This window comes from Salminus brasiliensis, chromosome 11, assembly GCF_030463535.1.
Source record: "Salminus brasiliensis chromosome 11, fSalBra1.hap2, whole genome shotgun sequence".
Lineage (NCBI taxonomy): Eukaryota > Metazoa > Chordata > Actinopteri > Characiformes > Bryconidae > Salminus > Salminus brasiliensis.
In genome coordinates this window covers 32,184,287-32,196,289 of record NC_132888.1, presented here as the reverse complement: position 1 = coordinate 32,196,289, position 12,003 = coordinate 32,184,287, and the positions used below count along the sequence as shown (strand labels likewise).

Sequence of the window (12,003 nt, the reverse complement as noted above, 5' to 3'; positions counted from 1 at the left end):
TTGCAAGGTGCTTCTGCTTACGGCCATTCCACCCTTAGAATGCCTGATCTCGTCTGATCTCAGAAGCTACCTAGGGTTGGGCCTGGTTAGTACTTGAATGGGAGACTGTCTGGGAATACCAGGTGTTGTAAGCTTTTCCAATCCTGCAAACAATTAAAGCTTACATTTCCATGTTATTTACATCTTTTGCACAAATTTGTAGTTGAAACTCTTTTGTGTTGTAAATGTTGATGTGTTGAAATGGAATGCTTTTGCTTGGTTTTGAACAAATATGGTCTTAGCTATGAAATTTGAATCCTCTAGGTTTGCAAGGTGCTTCTGCCTACGGCCATTCCACCCTTAGAATGCCTGATCTCGTCTGATCTCAGAAGCTACCTAGGGTTGGGCCTGGTTAGTACTTGAATGGGAGACTGTCTGGGAATACCAGGTGTTGTAAGCTTTTCCAATCCTGCAAACAATTAAAGCTTACATTTCCATGTTATTTACATCTTTTGCACAAATTTGTAGTTGAAACTCTTTTGTGTTGTAAATGTTGATGTGTTGAAATGGAATGCTTTTGCTTGGTTTTGAACAAATATGGTCTTAGCTATGAAATTTGAATCCTCTAGTTTGCAAGGTGCTTCTGCTTACGGCCATTCCACCCTTAGAATGCCTGATCTCGTCTGATCTCAGAAGCTACCTAGGGTTGGGCCTGGTTAGTACTTGAATGGGAGACTGTCTGGGAATACCAGGTGTTGTAAGCTTTTCCAATCCTGCAAACAATTAAAGCTTACATTTCCATGTTATTTACATCTTTTGCACAAATTTGTAGTTGAAACTCTTTTGTGTTGTAAATGTTGATGTGTTGAAATGGAATGCTTTTGCTTGGTTTTGAACAAATATGGTCTTAGCTATGAAATTTGAATCCTCTAGTTTGCAAGTGCTTCTGCTTACGGCCATTCCACCCTTAGAATGCCTGATCTCGTCTGATCTCAGAAGCTACCTATGGTTGGGCCTGGTTAGTACTTGAATGGGAGACTGTCTGGGAATACCAGGTGTTGTAAGCTTTTCCAATCCTGCAAACAATTAAAGCTTACATTTCCATGTTATTTACATCTTTTGCACAAATTTGTAGTTGAAACTCTTTTGTGTTGTAAATGTTGATGTGTTGAAATGGAATGCTTTTGCTTGGTTTTGAACAAATATGGTCTTAGCTATGAAATTTGAATCCTCTAGTTTGCAAGGTGCTTCTGCTTACGGCTATTCCACCCTTAGAATGCCTGATCTCGTCTGATCTCAGAAGCTACCTAGGGTTGGGCCTGGTTAGTACTTGAATGGGAGACTGTCTGGGAATACCCGGTGTTGTAAACTTTTCCAATCCTGCAAACAATTAAAGCTTACATTTCCATGTTATTTACATCTTTTGCACAAATTTGTAGTTGAAACTCTTTTGTGTTGTAAATGTTGATGTGTTGAAATGGAATGCTTTTGCTTGGTTTTGAACAAATATGGTCTTAGCTATGAAATTTGAATCCTCTAGTTTGCAAGGTGCTTCTGCTAACGGTAATTCCACCCTTAGAATGCCTGATCTCGTCTGATCTCAGAAGCTACCTAGGGTTGGGCACGGTTAGTACTTGAATGGGAGACTGTCTGGGAATACCAGGTGTTGTAAGCTTTTCCAATCCTGCAAACAATTAAAGCTTACATTTCCATGTTATTTACATCTTTTGCACAAATTTGTAGATGAAACTCTTTTGTGTTGTAAATGTTGATGTGTTGAAATGGAATGCTTTGTGTTGTAAATGTTGATGTGTTGAAATGGAATGCTTTTGCTTGGTTTTGAACAAATATGGTCTTAGCTATGAAATTTGAATCCTCTAGTTTGCAAGGTGCTTCTGCTTACGGCCATTCCACCCTTAGAATGCCTGATCTCGTCTGATCTCAGAAGCTACCTAGGGTTGGGCCTGGTTAGTACTTGAATGGGAGACTGTCTGGGAATACCAGGTGTTGTAAGCTTTTCCAATCCTGCAAACAATTAAAGCTTACATTTCCATGTTTTTTACATCTTTTGCACAAATTTGTAGTTGAAACTCTTTTGTGTTGTAAATGTTGATGTGTTGAAATGGAATGTTTTTGCTTGGTTTTGAACAAATATGGTCTTAGCTATGAAATTTGAATCCTCTAGTTTGCAAGGTGCTTCTGCTTACGGCCATTCCACCCTTAGAATGCCTGATCTCGTCTGATCTCAGAAGCTACCTAGGGTTGGGCCTGGTTAGTACTTGAATGGGAGACTGTCTGGGAATACCAGGTGTTGTAAGCTTTTCCAATCCTGCAAACAATTAAAGCTTACATTTCCATGTTATTTACATCTTTTGCACAAATTTGTAGTTGAAACTCTTTTGTGTTGTAAATGTTGATGTGTTGAAATGGAATGCTTTGTGTTGTAAATGTTGATGTGTTGAAATGGAATGTTTTTGCTTGGTTTTGAACAAATATGGTCTTAGCTATGAAATTTGAATCCTCTAGTTTGGAAGGTGCTTCTGCTTACGGCCATTCCACCCTTAGAATGCCTGATCTCGTCTGATCTCAGAAGCTACCTAGGGTTGGGCCTGGTTAGTACTTGAATGGGAGACTGTCTGGGAATACCAGGTGTTGTAAGCTTTTCCAATCCTGCAAACAATTAAAGCTTACATTTCCATGTTATTTACATCTTTTGCACAAATTTGTAGATGAAACTCTTTTGTGTTGTAAATGTTGATGTGTTGAAATGGAATGCTTTGTGTTGTAAATGTTGATGTGTTGAAATGGAATGCTTTTGCTTGGTTTTGAACAAATATGGTCTTAGCTATGAAATTTGAATCCTCTAGTTTGCAAGGTGCTTCTGCTTACGGCCATTCCACCCTTAGAATGCCTGATCTCGTCTGATCTCAGAAGCTACCTAGGGTTGGGCCTGGTTAGTACTTGAATGGGAGACTGTCTGGGAATACCAGGTGTTGTAAGCTTTTCCAATCCTGCAAACAATTAAAGCTTACATTTCCATGTTTTTTACATCTTTTGCACAAATTTGTAGTTGAAACTCTTTTGTGTTGTAAATGTTGATGTGTTGAAATGGAATGTTTTTGCTTGGTTTTGAACAAATATGGTCTTAGCTATGAAATTTGAATCCTCTAGTTTGCAAGGTGCTTCTGCTTACGGCCATTCCACCCTTAGAATGCCTGATCTCGTCTGATCTCAGAAGCTACCTAGGGTTGGGCCTGGTTAGTACTTGAATGGGAGACTGTCTGGGAATACCAGGTGTTGTAAGCTTTTCCAATCCTGCAAACAATTAAAGCTTACATTTCCATGTTATTTACATCTTTTGCACAAATTTGTAGATGAAACTCTTTTGTGTTGTAAATGTTGATGTGTTGAAATGGAATGCTTTGTGTTGTAAATGTTGATGTGTTGAAATGGAATGCTTTTGCTTGGTTTTGAACAAATATGGTCTTAGCTATGAAATTTGAATCCTCTAGTTTGCAAGGTGCTTCCGCTTACGGCCATTCCACCCTTAGAATGCCTGATCTCGTCTGATCTCAGAAGCTACCTAGGGTTGGGCCTGGTTAGTACTTGAATGGGAGACTGTCTGGGACTATCAGGTGTTGTAAGCTTTTCCAATCCTGCAAACAATTAAAGCTTACATTTCCATGTTATTTACATCTTTTGCACAAATTTGTAGTTGAAACTCTTTTGTGTTGTAAATGTTGATGTGTTGAAATGGAATGCTTTTGCTTGGTTTTGAACAAATATGGTCTTAGCCATGAAATTTGAATCCTCTAGTTTGCAAGGTGCTTCTGCTTACGGCCATTCCACCTTTAGAATTCCTGATCTCGTCTGATCTCAGAAGCTACCTAGGGTTGGGCCTGGTTAGTACTTGAATGGGAGACTGTCTTGGAATACCAGGTGTTGTAAGCTTTTCCAATCCTGCAAACAATTAAAGCTTACATTTCCATGTTATTTACATCTTTTGCACAAATTTGTAGTTGAAACTCTTTTGTGTTGTAAATGTTGATGTGTTGAAATGGAATGCTTTTGCTTGGTTTTGAACAAATATGGTCTTAGCTATGAAATTTGAATCCTCTAGTTTGCAAGGTGCTTCTGCTTACGGCCATTCCACCCTTAGAATGCCTGATCTCGTCTGATCTCAGAAGCTACCTAGGGTTGGGCCTGGTTAGTACTTGAATTGGAGACTGTCTGGGAATACCAGGTGTTGTAAGCTTTTCCAATCCTGCAAACAATTAAAGCTTACATTTCCATGTTATTTACATCTTTTGCACAAATTTGTAGTTGAAACTCTTTTGTGTTGTAAATGTTGATGTGTTGAAATGGAATGCTTTGTGTTGTAAATGTTGATGTGTTGAAATGGAATGCTTTTGCTTGGTTTTGAACAAATATGGTCTTAGCTATGAAATTTGAATCCTCTAGTTTGCAAGGTGCTTCTGCTTACGGCCATTCCACCCTTAGAATGCCTGATCTCGTCTGATCTCAGAAGCTACCTAGGGTTGGGCCTGGTTAGTACTTGAATGGGAGACTGTCTGGGAATACCAGGTGTTGTAAGCTTTTCCAATCCTGCAAACAATTAAAGCTTACATTTCCATGTTATTTACATCTTTTGCACAAATTTGTAGTTGAAACTCTTTTGTGTTGTAAATGTTGATGTCTTGAAATGGAATGCTTTTGCTTGGTTTTGAACAAATATGGTCTTAGCTATGAAATTTGAATCCTCTAGTTTGCAAGGTGCTTCTGCTTACGGCCATTCCACCCTTAGAATGCCTGATCTCGTCTGATCTCAGAAGCTACCAAGGGTTGGGCCTGGTTAGTACTTGAATGGGAGACTGTCTGGGAATACCAGGTGTTGTAAGCTTTTCCAATCCTGCAAACAATTAAAGCTTACATTTCCATGTTATTTACATCTTTTGCACAAATTTGTAGTTGAAACTCTTTTGTGTTGTAAATGTTGATGTGTTGAAATGGAATGCTTTTGCTTGGTTTTGAACAAATATGGTCTTAGCTATGAAATTTGAATCCTCTAGTTTGCAAGGTGCTTCTGCTTACGGCCATTCCACCCTTAGAATGCCTGATCTCGTCTGATCTCAGAAGCTACCTAGGGTTGGGCCTGGTTAGTACTTGAATGGGAGACTGTCTGGGAATACCAGGTGTTGTAAGCTTTTCCAATCCTGCAAACAATTAAAGCTTACATTTCCATGTTATTTACATCTTTTGCACAAATTTGTAGTTGAAACTCTTTTGTGTTGTAAATGTTGATGTGTTGAAATGGAATGCTTTTGCTTGGTTTTGAACAAATATGGTCTTAGCTATGAAATTTGAATCCTCTAGTTTGCAAGGTGCTTCTGCTTACGGCCATTCCACCCTTAGAATTCCCGATCTCGTCTGATCTCAGAAGCTACCTAGGGTTGGGCCTGGTTAGTACTTGAATGGGAGACTGTCTGGGAATACCAGGTGTTGTAAGCTTTTCCAATCCTGCAAACAATTAAAGCTTACATTTCCATGTTATTTACATCTTTTGCACAAATTTGTAGTTGAAACTCTTTTGTGTTGTAAATGTTGATGTGTTGAAATGGAATGCTTTGTGTTGTAAATGTTGATGTGTTGAAATGGAATGCTTTTGCTTGGTTTTGAACAAATATGGTCTTAGCTATGAAATTTGAATCCTCTAGTTTGCAAGGTGCGTCTGCTTAAGGCCATTCCACCCTTAGAATGCCTGATCTCGTCTGATCTCAGAAGCTACCTAGGGTTGGGCCTGGTTAGTACTTGCATGGGAGACTGTCTGGGAATATCAGATGTTGTAAGCTTTTCCAATCCTGCAAACAATTAAAGCTTACATTTCCATGTTATTTACATCTTTTGCACAAATTTGTAGTTGAAAGTCTTTTGTGTTGTAAATGTTGATGTGTTGAAATGGAATGCTTTTGCTTGGTTTTGAACAAATATGGTCTTAGCTATGAAATTTGAATCCTCTAGTTTGCAAGGTGCTTCTGCTTACGGCCATTCCACCCTTAGAATGCCTGATCTCGTCTGATCTCAGAAGCTACCTAGGGTTGGGCCTGGTTAGTACTTGAATGGGAGACTGTCTGGGAATATCAGGTGTTGTAAGCTTTTCCAATCCTGCAAACAATTAAAGCTTACATTTCCATGTTATTTACATCTTTTGCACAAATTTGTAGTTGAAACTCTTTTGTGTTGTAAATGTTGATGTGTTGAAATGGAATGCTTTTGCTTGGTTTTGAACAAATATGGTCTTAGCTATAAAATTTGAATCCTCTAGTTTGCTAGGTGCTTCTCCTTATGGCCGTTCCACCCTTAGAATCCCTGATCTCGTCTGATCTCAGAAGCTACCTAGGGTTGGGCCTGGTTAGTACTTGAATGGGAGACTGTCTGGGAATACCAGGTGTTGTAAGCTTTTCCAATCCTGCAAACAATTAAAGCTTACATTTCCATGTTATTTATATCTTTTGCACTTATTTGTAGTTGACACTCTTTTGTGTGGTAAATTTTGATATGTTGAAATGGAATGCTTTTGCTTGGTTTTGAACAAATATGGTCTTAGCTATGAAAATTGAATCCTCTAATTTGCAAAGTGCTTCTGCTTACGGCCATTCCACCTTTAGAATGCCTGATCTCATCTGATCTCAGAAGCTACCTAGGGTTGGGCCTGGTTAGTACTTGAATGGGAGACTGTCTGGGAATACCAGGTGTTGTAAGCTTTTCCAATCCTGCAAACAATTAAAGCTTACATTTCCATGTTATTTACATCTTTTGCACAAATTTGTAGTTGAAACTCTTTTGTGTTGTAAATGTTGATGTCTTGAAATGGAATGCTTTTGCTTGGTTTTGAACAAATATGGTCTTAGCTATGAAATTTGAATCCTCTAGTTTGCAAGGTGCTTCTGCTTACGGCCATTCCACCCTTAGAATGCCTGATCTCGTCTGATCTCAGAAGCTACCTAGGGTTGGGCCTGGTTAGTACTTGAATGGGAGACTGTCTGGGAATACCAGGTGTTGTAAGCTTTTCCAATCCTGCAAACAATTAAAGCTTACATTTCCATGTTATTTACATCTTTTGCACAAATTTGTAGTTGAAACTCTTTTGTGTTGTAAATGTTGATGTGTTGAAATGGAATGCTTTTGCTTGGTTTTGAACAAATATGGTCTTAGCTATGAAATTTGAATCCTCTAGTTTGCAAGGTGCTTCTGCTTACGGCCATTCCACCCTTAGAATTCCTGATCTCGTCTGATCTCAGAAGCTACCTAGGGTTGGGCCTGGTTAGTACTTGAATGGGAGACTGTCTGGGAATACCAGGTGTTGTAAGCTTTTCCAATCCTGCAAACAATTAAAGCTTACATTTCCATGTTATTTACATCTTTTGCACAAATTTGTAGTTGAAACTCTTTTGTGTTGTAAATGTTGATGTGTTGAAATGGAATGCTTTTGCTTGGTTTTGAACAAATATGGTCTTAGCTATGAAATTTGAATCCTCTAGTTTGCAAGGTGCTTCTGCTTACGGCCATTCCACCCTTAGAATGCCTGATCTCGTCTGATCTCAGAAGCTACCTAGGGTTGGGCCTGGTTAGTACTTGAATGGGAGACTGTCTGGGAATACCAGGTGTTGTAAGCTTTTCCAATCCTGCAAACAATTAAAGCTTACATTTCCATGTTATTTACATCTTTTGCACAAATTTGTAGTTGAAACTCTTTTGTGTTGTAAATGTTGATGTGTTGAAATGGAATGCTTTTGCTTGGTTTTGAACAAATATGGTCTTAGCTATGAAATTTGAATCCTCTAGTTTGCAAGGTGCTTCTGCTTACGGCCATTCCACCCTTAGAATTCCTGATCTCGTCTGATCTCAGAAGCTACCTAGGGTTGGGCCTGGTTAGTACTTGAATGGGAGACTGTCTGGGAATACCAGGTGTTGTAAGCTTTTCCAATCCTGCAAACAATTAAAGCTTACATTTCCATGTTATTTACATCTTTTGCACAAATTTGTAGTTGAAACTCTTTTGTGTTGTAAATGTTGATGTGTTGAAATGGAATGCTTTTGCTTGGTTTTGAACAAATATGGTCTTAGCTATGAAATTTGAATCCTCTAGTTTGCAAGGTGCTTCTGCTTACGGCCATTCCACCCTTAGAATGCCTGATCTCGTCTGATCTCAGAAGCTACCTAGGGTTGGGCCTGGTTAGTACTTGAATGGGAGACTGTCTGGGAATACCAGGTGTTGTAAGCTTTTCCAATCCTGCAAACAATTAAAGCTTACATTTCCATGTTATTTACATCTTTTGCACAAATTTGTAGTTGAAACTCTTTTGTGTTGTAAATGTTGATGTGTTGAAATGGAATGCTTTTGCTTGGTTTTGAACAAATATGGTCTTAGCTATGAAATTTGAATCCTCTAGTTTGCAAGGTGCTTCTGCTTACGGCTATTCCACCCTTAGAATGCCTGATCTCGTCTGATCTCAGAAGCTATCTAGGGTTGGGCCTGGTTAGTACTTGAATGGGAGACTGTCTGGGAATACCCGGTGTTGTAAACGTTTCCAATCCTGCAAACAATTAAAGCTTACATTTCCATGTTATTTACATCTTTTGCACAAATTTGTAGTTGAAACTCTTTTGTGTTGTAAATGTTGATGTGTTGAAATGGAATGCTTTTGCTTGGTTTTGAACAAATATGGTCTTAGCTATGAAATTTGAATCCTCTAGTTTGCAAGGTGCTTCTGCTAACGGTAATTCCACCCTTAGAATGCCTGATCTCGTCTGATCTCAGAAGCTACCTAGGGTTGGGCACGGTTAGTACTTGAATGGGAGACTGTCTGGGAATACCAGGTGTTGTAAGCTTTTCCAATCCTGCAAACAATTAAAGCTTACATTTCCATGTTATTTACATCTTTTGCACAAATTTGTAGATGAAACTCTTTTGTGTTGTAAATGTTGATGTGTTGAAATGGAATGCTTTGTGTTGTAAATGTTGATGTGTTGAAATGGAATGTTTTTGCTTGGTTTTGAACAAATATGGTCTTAGCTATGAAATTTGAATCCTCTAGTTTGGAAGGTGCTTCTGCTTACGGCCATTCCACCCTTAGAATGCCTGATCTCGTCTGATCTCAGAAGCTACCTAGGGTTGGGCCTGGTTAGTACTTGAATGGGAGACTGTCTGGGAATACCAGGTGTTGTAAGCTTTTCCAATCCTGCAAACAATTAAAGCTTACATTTCCATGTTATTTACATCTTTTGCACAAATTTGTAGATGAAACTCTTTTGTGTTGTAAATGTTGATGTGTTGAAATGGAATGCTTTGTGTTGTAAATGTTGATGTGTTGAAATGGAATGCTTTTGCTTGGTTTTGAACAAATATGGTCTTAGCTATGAAATTTGAATCCTCTAGTTTGCAAGGTGCTTCTGCTTACGGCCATTCCACCCTTAGAATGCCTGATCTCGTCTGATCTCAGAAGCTACCTAGGGTTGGGCCTGGTTAGTACTTGAATGGGAGACTGTCTGGGAATACCAGGTGTTGTAAGCTTTTCCAATCCTGCAAACAATTAAAGCTTACATTTCCATGTTTTTTACATCTTTTGCACAAATTTGTAGTTGAAACTCTTTTGTGTTGTAAATGTTGATGTGTTGAAATGGAATGTTTTTGCTTGGTTTTGAACAAATATGGTCTTAGCTATGAAATTTGAATCCTCTAGTTTGCAAGGTGCTTCTGCTTACGGCCATTCCACCCTTAGAATGCCTGATCTCGTCTGATCTCAGAAGCTACCTAGGGTTGGGCCTGGTTAGTACTTGAATGGGAGACTGTCTGGGAATACCAGGTGTTGTAAGCTTTTCCAATCCTGCAAACAATTAAAGCTTACATTTCCATGTTATTTACATCTTTTGCACAAATTTGTAGATGAAACTCATTTGTGTTGTAAATGTTGATGTGTTGAAATGGAATGCTTTGTGTTGTAAATGTTGATGTGTTGAAATGGAATGCTTTTGCTTGGTTTTGAACAAATATGGTCTTAGCTATGAAATTTGAATCCTCTAGTTTGCAAGGTGCTTCCGCTTACGGCCATTCCACCCTTAGAATGCCTGATCTCGTCTGATCTCAGAAGCTACCTAGGGTTGGGCCTGGTTAGTACTTGAATGGGAGACTGTCTGGGAATATCAGGTGTTGTAAGCTTTTCCAATCCTGCAAACAATTAAAGCTTACATTTCCATGTTATTTACATCTTTTGCACAAATTTGTAGTTGAAACTCTTTTGTGTTGTAAATGTTGATGTGTTGAAATGGAATGCTTTTGCTTGGTTTTGAACAAATATGGTCTTAGCTATGAAATTTGAATCCTCTAGTTTGCAAGGTGCTTCTGCTTACGGCCATTCCACCCTTAGAATGCCTCATCTCGTCTGATCTCAGAAGCTACCTAGGGTTGGGCCTGGTTAGTACTTGAATGGGAGACTGTCTGGGAATATCAGGTGTTGTAAGCTTTTCCAATCCTGCAAACAATTAAAGCTTACATTTCCATGTTATTTACATCTTTTGCACAAATTTGTAGTTGAAACTCTTTTGTGTTGTAAATGTTGATGTGTTGAAATGGAATGCTTTGTGTTGTAAATGTTGATGTGTTGAAATGGAATGTTTTTGCTTGGTTTTGAACAAATATGGTCTTAGCTATGAAATTTGAATCCTCTAGTTTGCAAGGTGCTTCTGCTTGCGGCCATTCCATCCTTAGAATGCCTGATCTCGTCTGATCTCAGAAGCTACCTAGGGTTGGGTCTGGTTAGTACTTGAATGGGAGACTGTCTGGGAATACCAGGTGTTGTAAGCTTTTCCAATCCTGCAAACAATTAAAGCTTACATTTCCATGTTATTTACATCTTTTGCACAAATTTGTAGTTGAAACTCTTTTGTGTTATAAATGTTGATGTGGGTTGGGCCTGGTTAGTACTTGAATGGGAGACTGTCTGGGAATACCAGGTGTTGTAAGCTTTTCCAATCCTGCAAACAATTAAAGCTTACATTTCCATGTTATTTAAATCTTTTGCACAAATTTGTAGTTGAAACTCTTTTGTGTTGTAAATGTTGATGTGTTGAAATGGAATGCTTTTGCTTGGTTTCGAACAAATATGGTCTTATCTATGAAATTTGAATCCTCTCGTTTGCAAGGTTCTTCTGATTACGGCCATTCCACCCTTAGAACGCCTGATGTTGTCTGATCTCAGAAGCTACCTAGGGTTGGGCCTGGTTAGTACTTGAATGGGAGACTGTCTGGGAATACCAGGTGTTGTAAGCTTTTCCAATCCTGCAAACAATTAAAGCTTACATTTCCATGTTATTTACATCTTTTGCACAAATTTGTAGATGAAACTCTTTTGTGTTGTAAATGTTGATGTGTTGAAATGGAATGCTTTGTGTTGTAAATGTTGATGTGTTGAAATGGAATGCTTTTGCTTGGTTTTGAACAAATATGGTCTTAGCTATGAAATTTGAATCCTCTAGTTTGCAAGGTGCGTCTGCTTAAGGCCATTCCACCCTTAGAATGCCTGATCTCGTCTGATCTCAGAAGCTACCTAGGGTTGGGCCTGGTTAGTACTTGCATGGGAGACTGTCTGGGAATATCAGATGTTGTAAGCTTTTCCAATCCTGCAAACAATTAAAGCTTACATTTCCATGTTATTTACATCTTTTGCACAAATTTGTAGTTGAAACTCTTTTGTGTTGTAAATGTTGATGTGTTGAAATGGAATGCTTTTGCTTGGTTTTGAACAAATATGGTCTTAGCTATGAAATTTGAATCCTCTAGTTTGCAAGGTGCTTCTGCTTACGGCCATTCCACCCTTAGAATGCCTGATCTCGTCTGATCTCAGAAGCTACCTAGGGTTGGGCCTGGTTAGTACTTGAATGGGAGACTGTCTGGGAATATCAGGTGTTGTAAGCTTTTCCAATCCTGCAAACAATTAAAGCTTACATTTCCATGTTATTTACATCTTT

The 12,003-nt window shown here is 38.7% G+C and overlaps 38 pseudogenes; all 38 read left to right on the top strand.

The window, feature by feature from the left end:
• The first annotated feature begins 15 nt into the window (after positions 1–15).
• On the top strand, positions 16–134 carry LOC140569543 (5S ribosomal RNA; annotated as a pseudogene).
• A 186-nt stretch (positions 135–320) lies between these two features.
• Positions 321–439, top strand: LOC140571861 (5S ribosomal RNA; annotated as a pseudogene).
• A 185-nt stretch (positions 440–624) lies between these two features.
• LOC140569541 (5S ribosomal RNA) lies at positions 625–743 on the top strand (annotated as a pseudogene).
• Positions 744–927: 184 nt separating this feature from the next.
• Positions 928–1,046, top strand: LOC140572056 (5S ribosomal RNA; annotated as a pseudogene).
• A 185-nt stretch (positions 1,047–1,231) lies between these two features.
• LOC140573231 (5S ribosomal RNA) lies at positions 1,232–1,350 on the top strand (annotated as a pseudogene).
• Positions 1,351–1,535: 185 nt separating this feature from the next.
• On the top strand, positions 1,536–1,654 carry LOC140567572 (5S ribosomal RNA; annotated as a pseudogene).
• A 222-nt stretch (positions 1,655–1,876) lies between these two features.
• LOC140569540 (5S ribosomal RNA) lies at positions 1,877–1,995 on the top strand (annotated as a pseudogene).
• Positions 1,996–2,180: 185 nt separating this feature from the next.
• LOC140569539 (5S ribosomal RNA) lies at positions 2,181–2,299 on the top strand (annotated as a pseudogene).
• A 222-nt stretch (positions 2,300–2,521) lies between these two features.
• LOC140569538 (5S ribosomal RNA) lies at positions 2,522–2,640 on the top strand (annotated as a pseudogene).
• A 222-nt stretch (positions 2,641–2,862) lies between these two features.
• LOC140569537 (5S ribosomal RNA) lies at positions 2,863–2,981 on the top strand (annotated as a pseudogene).
• A 185-nt stretch (positions 2,982–3,166) lies between these two features.
• On the top strand, positions 3,167–3,285 carry LOC140569536 (5S ribosomal RNA; annotated as a pseudogene).
• A 222-nt stretch (positions 3,286–3,507) lies between these two features.
• On the top strand, positions 3,508–3,626 carry LOC140566501 (5S ribosomal RNA; annotated as a pseudogene).
• A 185-nt stretch (positions 3,627–3,811) lies between these two features.
• Positions 3,812–3,930, top strand: LOC140572496 (5S ribosomal RNA; annotated as a pseudogene).
• A 185-nt stretch (positions 3,931–4,115) lies between these two features.
• LOC140571262 (5S ribosomal RNA) lies at positions 4,116–4,234 on the top strand (annotated as a pseudogene).
• Positions 4,235–4,456: 222 nt separating this feature from the next.
• LOC140569535 (5S ribosomal RNA) lies at positions 4,457–4,575 on the top strand (annotated as a pseudogene).
• A 185-nt stretch (positions 4,576–4,760) lies between these two features.
• LOC140569225 (5S ribosomal RNA) lies at positions 4,761–4,879 on the top strand (annotated as a pseudogene).
• Positions 4,880–5,064: 185 nt separating this feature from the next.
• On the top strand, positions 5,065–5,183 carry LOC140569534 (5S ribosomal RNA; annotated as a pseudogene).
• Positions 5,184–5,368: 185 nt separating this feature from the next.
• On the top strand, positions 5,369–5,487 carry LOC140572111 (5S ribosomal RNA; annotated as a pseudogene).
• A 222-nt stretch (positions 5,488–5,709) lies between these two features.
• LOC140567941 (5S ribosomal RNA) lies at positions 5,710–5,828 on the top strand (annotated as a pseudogene).
• Positions 5,829–6,013: 185 nt separating this feature from the next.
• LOC140570763 (5S ribosomal RNA) lies at positions 6,014–6,132 on the top strand (annotated as a pseudogene).
• A 185-nt stretch (positions 6,133–6,317) lies between these two features.
• On the top strand, positions 6,318–6,436 carry LOC140567170 (5S ribosomal RNA; annotated as a pseudogene).
• Positions 6,437–6,621: 185 nt separating this feature from the next.
• On the top strand, positions 6,622–6,740 carry LOC140570066 (5S ribosomal RNA; annotated as a pseudogene).
• Positions 6,741–6,925: 185 nt separating this feature from the next.
• LOC140569533 (5S ribosomal RNA) lies at positions 6,926–7,044 on the top strand (annotated as a pseudogene).
• A 185-nt stretch (positions 7,045–7,229) lies between these two features.
• On the top strand, positions 7,230–7,348 carry LOC140569992 (5S ribosomal RNA; annotated as a pseudogene).
• A 185-nt stretch (positions 7,349–7,533) lies between these two features.
• LOC140569532 (5S ribosomal RNA) lies at positions 7,534–7,652 on the top strand (annotated as a pseudogene).
• Positions 7,653–7,837: 185 nt separating this feature from the next.
• On the top strand, positions 7,838–7,956 carry LOC140569991 (5S ribosomal RNA; annotated as a pseudogene).
• Positions 7,957–8,141: 185 nt separating this feature from the next.
• Positions 8,142–8,260, top strand: LOC140569530 (5S ribosomal RNA; annotated as a pseudogene).
• A 185-nt stretch (positions 8,261–8,445) lies between these two features.
• LOC140566489 (5S ribosomal RNA) lies at positions 8,446–8,564 on the top strand (annotated as a pseudogene).
• A 185-nt stretch (positions 8,565–8,749) lies between these two features.
• LOC140567570 (5S ribosomal RNA) lies at positions 8,750–8,868 on the top strand (annotated as a pseudogene).
• Positions 8,869–9,090: 222 nt separating this feature from the next.
• Positions 9,091–9,209, top strand: LOC140569529 (5S ribosomal RNA; annotated as a pseudogene).
• Positions 9,210–9,431: 222 nt separating this feature from the next.
• On the top strand, positions 9,432–9,550 carry LOC140569528 (5S ribosomal RNA; annotated as a pseudogene).
• A 185-nt stretch (positions 9,551–9,735) lies between these two features.
• LOC140569527 (5S ribosomal RNA) lies at positions 9,736–9,854 on the top strand (annotated as a pseudogene).
• Positions 9,855–10,076: 222 nt separating this feature from the next.
• LOC140570762 (5S ribosomal RNA) lies at positions 10,077–10,195 on the top strand (annotated as a pseudogene).
• A 185-nt stretch (positions 10,196–10,380) lies between these two features.
• LOC140566946 (5S ribosomal RNA) lies at positions 10,381–10,499 on the top strand (annotated as a pseudogene).
• Positions 10,500–10,721: 222 nt separating this feature from the next.
• LOC140566425 (5S ribosomal RNA) lies at positions 10,722–10,840 on the top strand (annotated as a pseudogene).
• Positions 10,841–11,186: 346 nt separating this feature from the next.
• On the top strand, positions 11,187–11,305 carry LOC140567765 (5S ribosomal RNA; annotated as a pseudogene).
• Positions 11,306–11,527: 222 nt separating this feature from the next.
• On the top strand, positions 11,528–11,646 carry LOC140567940 (5S ribosomal RNA; annotated as a pseudogene).
• A 185-nt stretch (positions 11,647–11,831) lies between these two features.
• On the top strand, positions 11,832–11,950 carry LOC140570760 (5S ribosomal RNA; annotated as a pseudogene).
• The last annotated feature ends 53 nt before the right edge of the window (positions 11,951–12,003 follow it).